Source organism: Vanessa atalanta, chromosome 21 (genome assembly GCF_905147765.1).
Source record: "Vanessa atalanta chromosome 21, ilVanAtal1.2, whole genome shotgun sequence".
NCBI classification, from domain to species: Eukaryota; Metazoa; Arthropoda; class Insecta; order Lepidoptera; family Nymphalidae; genus Vanessa; species Vanessa atalanta.
Window position 1 is genome coordinate 8,722,207 of NC_061891.1, and position 6,338 is coordinate 8,728,544.

At 35.5% G+C, this 6,338-nt stretch overlaps 1 pseudogene; it reads right to left on the reverse strand.

Moving 5' to 3' along the window:
• Positions 1-384: 384 nt before the first annotated feature.
• On the reverse strand, positions 385-4,114 carry LOC125072225 (annotated as a pseudogene).
• Between the last annotated feature and the right edge of the window lie 2,224 nt (positions 4,115-6,338).

Genomic DNA, 6,338 nt, shown 5'->3' on the forward strand with positions numbered 1-6,338 from the left:
ACGGATCTGTCATTTTTTTTCTAAGGTATTCTACAGGTTGCGGCTTTTTTATGGACAAATTGTGTCGATGACGAAAACAAATACACCAGTCCGCTCCTGGTCTGTCATCTTTGAAGGGGCTTTGTATTTTATTTCTTTTTATAAAATCCTGTGTGACATCCAGCACCTCTTCTCTTGATAACCCCCAGCCCCACTTTTCCATTATTCGTAGGCAGTTTGCTAGTTTAGATTCTAACGTCATTGGGATTGCTGTCGGTCGGCCAAGGGTATTACTTACTACTGCTGTTTTCTTCAGGACTCTATCACTAAGTGTTGATCTAGGTATGCCATACAATTTTGAAGCGGCTGCATAGGTGAGCTCTTTATTGTTTATTTTTTGTATGGCTAACTGAAGCGCTTCTTTAGTATACGAAGTGGCCCGCGAAGAGGTGCGGGAGTATTTACGTGGCATCTGTAAGAGATTTGTTGATATAAGTACGTAATATGGCCCCTGACGAAAAGCTAGGGCAAAATGCTCTAGCAAACATTTTAAATAGCCCACGTTTAAAGAAGATGGTTATGATATTTATTACTATTTAAACAATTGAAAACTAGAAATAATTGTACAAAATATGAAAATATGTGTATAAAATCCATGCTGATTCATAGATATACTTTTAATTTAATACTTAAACGTTTATTAAAAATATAAAAGTTTGACAATCACTACCAATTTCGAAACGGGTTTAGACCGGATATTTTTGTCCGATCTTCACTCGAGAGGGGAAACACCGGATTTCAGCTTACCGAGATGGTAGATCTCTGTTTATCAGCTCTATCGGTTAATCACTACATAAAACTTAGTATTTGCGTAAAATAATACCAAATTAAGCTAGATCATTCCAAATATGAATTAATATAAATGAAGGTGAAAGACCGGACAGACTTATATTTTGTGAAACTTACCTTGTTTTCTCTATCCACGCGTAGTACACGTCCACTTTGTCGGAGCGACTGGCGGTAACTGGGGGGCGGGGCAGAACATAATGACGTGGCGCACAATGTGGCTAGCATTCAAAAATATTGCCGTATATAACGGAAATTTGATTTCGTCGTTCTTACCCCATCGCCGATCTTACCCCAACGCACCTTACGTGGCACGACGATAATATCACCGTGATTCTCTCGCTCGTGGAGTCAGCGCCTAAAGTGTAGGTTTTTTCTAAGTTCATTGTAGAATGAGCAATCGAATCACTCGTGTCAATTTGGCTAGCAACTTTTTCTATATATCTATTTCTATCTCGCTTACGCCGTAGCGTTAACGATTGTAGAAAGAGATTGGATATGAAACGAATGTAACTTGGCTAGGCACAGTTACGGGCTTGCACATGCAATCGAGTGTATTGGTCTTCCCTAGAACCTTCAACTGCATTGAGGTTAGGTGTCATAAGCCAAGGGCGTTGTGGATATCCAGAGTCACCTGAAAATTATTTTAAAATTTGGTTAGTCACAATTAAACTCCTTTAGATTAGATCTTTTTATTATTATAAATACCTACCTAAGAGCCATACTTGCTCATTATTTTGATGAAGTTCACGCATATATCATTCAACTCTACTAGAAGACCATATATGTGAATCATGTGTAGCTCCACCAAACTTTGCATTTACATTTAAAATTAAAAGATTACTATCACAAACCTGAAAATAAAACCTCTATTAAGACTGATATCTCACTGTAACATGCCGTACAATATAAATAATTTTTATATCTACCATTTGAACATTTAAGGAATGATATCCTTTTCTATTATAAAAAAGATGCTCTTCATGGTTGGGCTTTATCAAAGCTATATGGGTGCAATATATGCACCCAATTACACCAGGCAGGCCAAATCTTTGGAACCTTGTAAATTAAAATGTTATGTTTATTAAATTTATTTCATAAATTAAATATTGTTACTTTAAATGTTCACTCTTGTTTTATAAATGCTCTGTCTTGTCGTGCTTTCGGAAACTTGATCCATTTTTCCATGATAGCAGAGTGGTTCAAAGCATCAATGACTTGTCTTATGCACCGACTAGCTGTCCGTTGGACAAGATGCTGAGAAACCCCAACAATTCGCTGATAGGATCCTGTTGCTAGGAAACTAAAAGTGCACAATAACTACAAACACACAACAATTAAGGAAATGAAATTTATCATAGTTACGTTAAAAAATAAATATCAAATACAATATTCTATTGTGAGTAACTTTTATTATTGTAAAAATATTGTTTATGTTATTATTATATAACTGTAACGTAAATAACTGTTGTGGCTGTCTTGAAGAGTCACACACTTTATGTTAATTCTGAATATGTTTTTATAATGACATGTGGTGTGTCCTTAATAAATAAATAAATTATCAATAAGATTATTAAGCAGTTACCTTAACATTGAGGGGAATCTCTTTGATACCTTTACACGAAGTCTTGTGTCGGAGTTCATGACAAAGAGCTTCAAAGGTTGTTTTGTCTTGCCGAAATTGCTGCACAAATAATGTTGCCGGCATTTCGCGTATGTTTTCTATGCACTGACGATTTTTGTCTCTTTTTTGCCGCCTAAGCCACACCTCTTCATTATGAGCACACCACCACATATTTAAAGTATGCATTTTAAAAGGTAATAATAGAAAAAAATAAGTTTAACAAACAAAACACTTGTCGATCACCATGTAAGACGCCATTTTTTTAGCGTTAACTATTGAGTCTCTAAAATTGCTTAGTTATCGATCAAAAACTTCGACATCGTTTCATCAGCGCTTGTCAAAACTGTAACTTGGCTACCATTTTGTATGGAGTTAGCGATTATCGTTGTAGAAACGATTATATTCAATTCTATCACTTTAAACGATTGTCAACTTGTCTACGACTTTTCTATTCGTTTGTTTTGATCACGTGACTTAGCGTTGAGATGACGTCATGCCCATACATTTGTTTAGTTTTCTTTTAGCGATTACGATTGTAGAATGTCAACTTGGCTAAGCCCTCTGATCTTGTATGGGTGTAAAGTAAGATCATTCCGCAAAATTCACCTTAAAGTGGCCTTGGCGATGCCCAATTTATCAGAGCGCCATGGAATTGACTGATTTGGATCACTTGCTACGGAGGTTTCAACGGCAGCGATATTTTCGACACTGACCAAACGCTAGTCTCACTGGCACGGCAACTTCACTCAACAAATATGTAGACTCAAACTTTTTCACTAAACTTGTTACTGCCTGTCTACTAGGGTGAGAATTAGGTACGACCGAAAATCGGAGTTAACGCTCTTAAAGTAGCGGCCACCGACTCCGAATTGCGGCGGCTTTTCGGAAATTAAACCTTGAGCAATGGATCTCCTGAAGTCTTTTACAGATGTCTTTTCAAATATGATTCCATAAATAATAATAATAAGAAAACGTTTATTCAATTGCAATGAAGATGAGTCAAAAGTGCTGTAAGTTTTACATATTAGGGGGTTATTCAAGTCAGGTGCCGAAGCATAATGATCTGTCTATGAAGGCCGGCTGTTGTCCCCATATAGGCAAGTAGCTCTTCTTTTTCAAGTTAAGAATTTTAGCTTTTTGTGTTGTATATAAGTTACTTTGATTACAAGATTTTCTATGAGACTAATTAGGGCTAGAAAAATACCAGTCGGCGTAGTAGCATTCAGCAAAATATTCGTCAACTACCCCTGAGTTTACTGACTATTTTGGTAAATACGTTTCCACATTACGTTTTTTCCATTTACGATTAGGCTCAATAGTGTTTTTTTTTTATGTTGTATGAGCTGACACCGCGGTTTTCTTTGTATGTTATTTTGAACAATTTTGGGAATAGAATATGCAGCTACCTTTTGTTCTGATTCTGTACATGGATTTTCATTTCATCCTCTTCTGCCTCATATACCGTATCAGGTCAACATCGTATCATCTTGGCTCCAGATATTCTTCTAATGATGCCTCAATTTTTTTATTAAAATTGCTATTAGAGGGTTTTTGTACCTCGCGGGCGTTTTTTTCGTCGGGCAAGTCTACATCTGATGTTTCGTCACATTCTGGAATATCTTCCATAAGTAACGCTTTTATCTGACTGAGACGTTCTTGCCACATTTTAATGTCCAAACGATAGCGCGATTTATCTTTCCTAAAGCGCTATCTATCGGCGAAAAGTATAAATTGATAAAACAAATAAAATTAACATTCGTATTAATTATTTGCAATATCAAATAATAGCTTGATTCAGTATACACTCAGCGCCATCTATTAGTGTAAAGTGTAACTAACTAAATACTACCAAAATTACTATAAATTTTAATTTTACATAAGAACAAGACAATAGCGTGATTTAACTCACACACAATACCATCTATCGGAGAATAGTATAAATCAGTTAATATCTAATAGCCATACCAACCAAACCATAGCGCGATCTAAATGACGCACAGCGCCATCTAGCGACAAACAGTGTAGCAATTATACATTCCGCCCACCAAGAACCATGAATGAACAATGAATGAACGGTTCATAATAAAATAAACATTGTTATCAAGTAATTACACAACACAATAAATACAGAATTCTTAATTCTTATTTTTGAGAAGTATACTAAACGATGTGCAGATCGCTGTGAAAACGTTTGAAAGCGAAAGTGCAAATCCTCTTCGATTATTAAATGTGCTGATTACACTTTTACGTTCAGTTTGCAACAGGATACTGTTGCCGAATGTAGCCACCACAGATAAGGATTTTTTAAACATTGACATCGACCGAAACCTTAATCCGGTCCCATATATGGGATACCTCTTTGAATCGGAAAGTGAAAGAACATCATTAACATCTGATGATGTATCAGCCATAAAACGTCGATGTATTGAATTTAATGTGAAGCTAGCAAAGGAAATTCAACAGAGGCTGCCGACCAATTATACTGTGCTGGAGTTGATGTCAAGATTAGCCCCACAAACGATTCTATGCCAAGGTAAGGACAATTCCATTTCGGAACTAGCTAAAGAACTTGGCTATAATGCTTGTGATAATATATATAATTGACAAGATATTGAACCAGTGGCACAACATCTGTTTTGTTCAGTGGAAAAACACAAATGATGTTATAAAATTTTGGCTTGAGGTAGATGAGCACAGAAACGCAGCTGGAATAAATGTCTTTGGAGAACTAGTTGATCTTGCCATATCTGCGTTAACTTTACCCCATTCTAATGCGGGTATCGAAAGAATTTTCAGTGTCATGAATATTGTGAAAAACAAACTTCGGAACAGGATGGCTGGTCCACTTCTAAATGCCATAATATTTATCAGAAATAGACTAAAAGTTACTGATGCAAAATGTTACAATTATGAATTACCACAACATGTCATTGCAGCTATTGGCAAAAACACAAAGTACTCTTACAAAATTCAACCACATCCAACAACATCTTCAGCATCGGCGTCAGCGTCGTCAGAAGTAGCGTCTGCATCTGTGAATGATGACGAAGTTATAGAAGATATAACATTTGATAATTTTGAATTATAACTTGTAAATATTTTTTTACTTGTTTCTTTTGATTTTTTCTACTGATTAGGTACAAATGAATAACAAATTAACATTATTTATGTGGTTTTATTTTATTGCATATACAATACTACTCATTATGTCAAGTTATGTATACCGAATATAATGTTTATGTTTAGTAAATTGTAAGTTAGTAAAACTCTTTAATGCACTCTGGTAAAAAACACAAAATTTTAAAAATACGTAAAATTATATAATTAATAAGAACGACATACATATTCGTTTGTTTTTAATTTAAATAAGGGTTTCTTTGTCTGAGATTTAAATGCAATTTTAGCGGAATTTGGTGTTTTTTTTTAAATCCAAATTTCTGAAATCTGGCGACTTTTTACTCTTGACCTAGCGCCTTAAAAAATTCAAAGGTGGCAACACTGATTGTCATGTCATGCATATCATATCATCATCTCATTTGACGATCGCATGCATCTGAAATAAAATTGTGTCCACGGAGGCGCAGCGTCACATTTACTTATTATTAAATACAAAAATGATCTTAGACTATGAAAAATGTCACCGCAATGAAAAATCTAGCGTCCACTTGCCGTTTTTTTTATTGTTAAGCTGTAATATCAAGATTGAAGAGTCGAGATGGCCCAGTGGTTAGAACGCGTGCATCTTAACCGATGATTTCGGGTTCAAACCCAGGCAGGCACCACTGAAATTTCATGTGCTTAATTTGTGTTTATAATTCATCTCGTGCTCGGCGGTGAAGGAAAACATCGTGAGGAAACCTGCATGTGTCTAATTTCAACGAAATTCTGC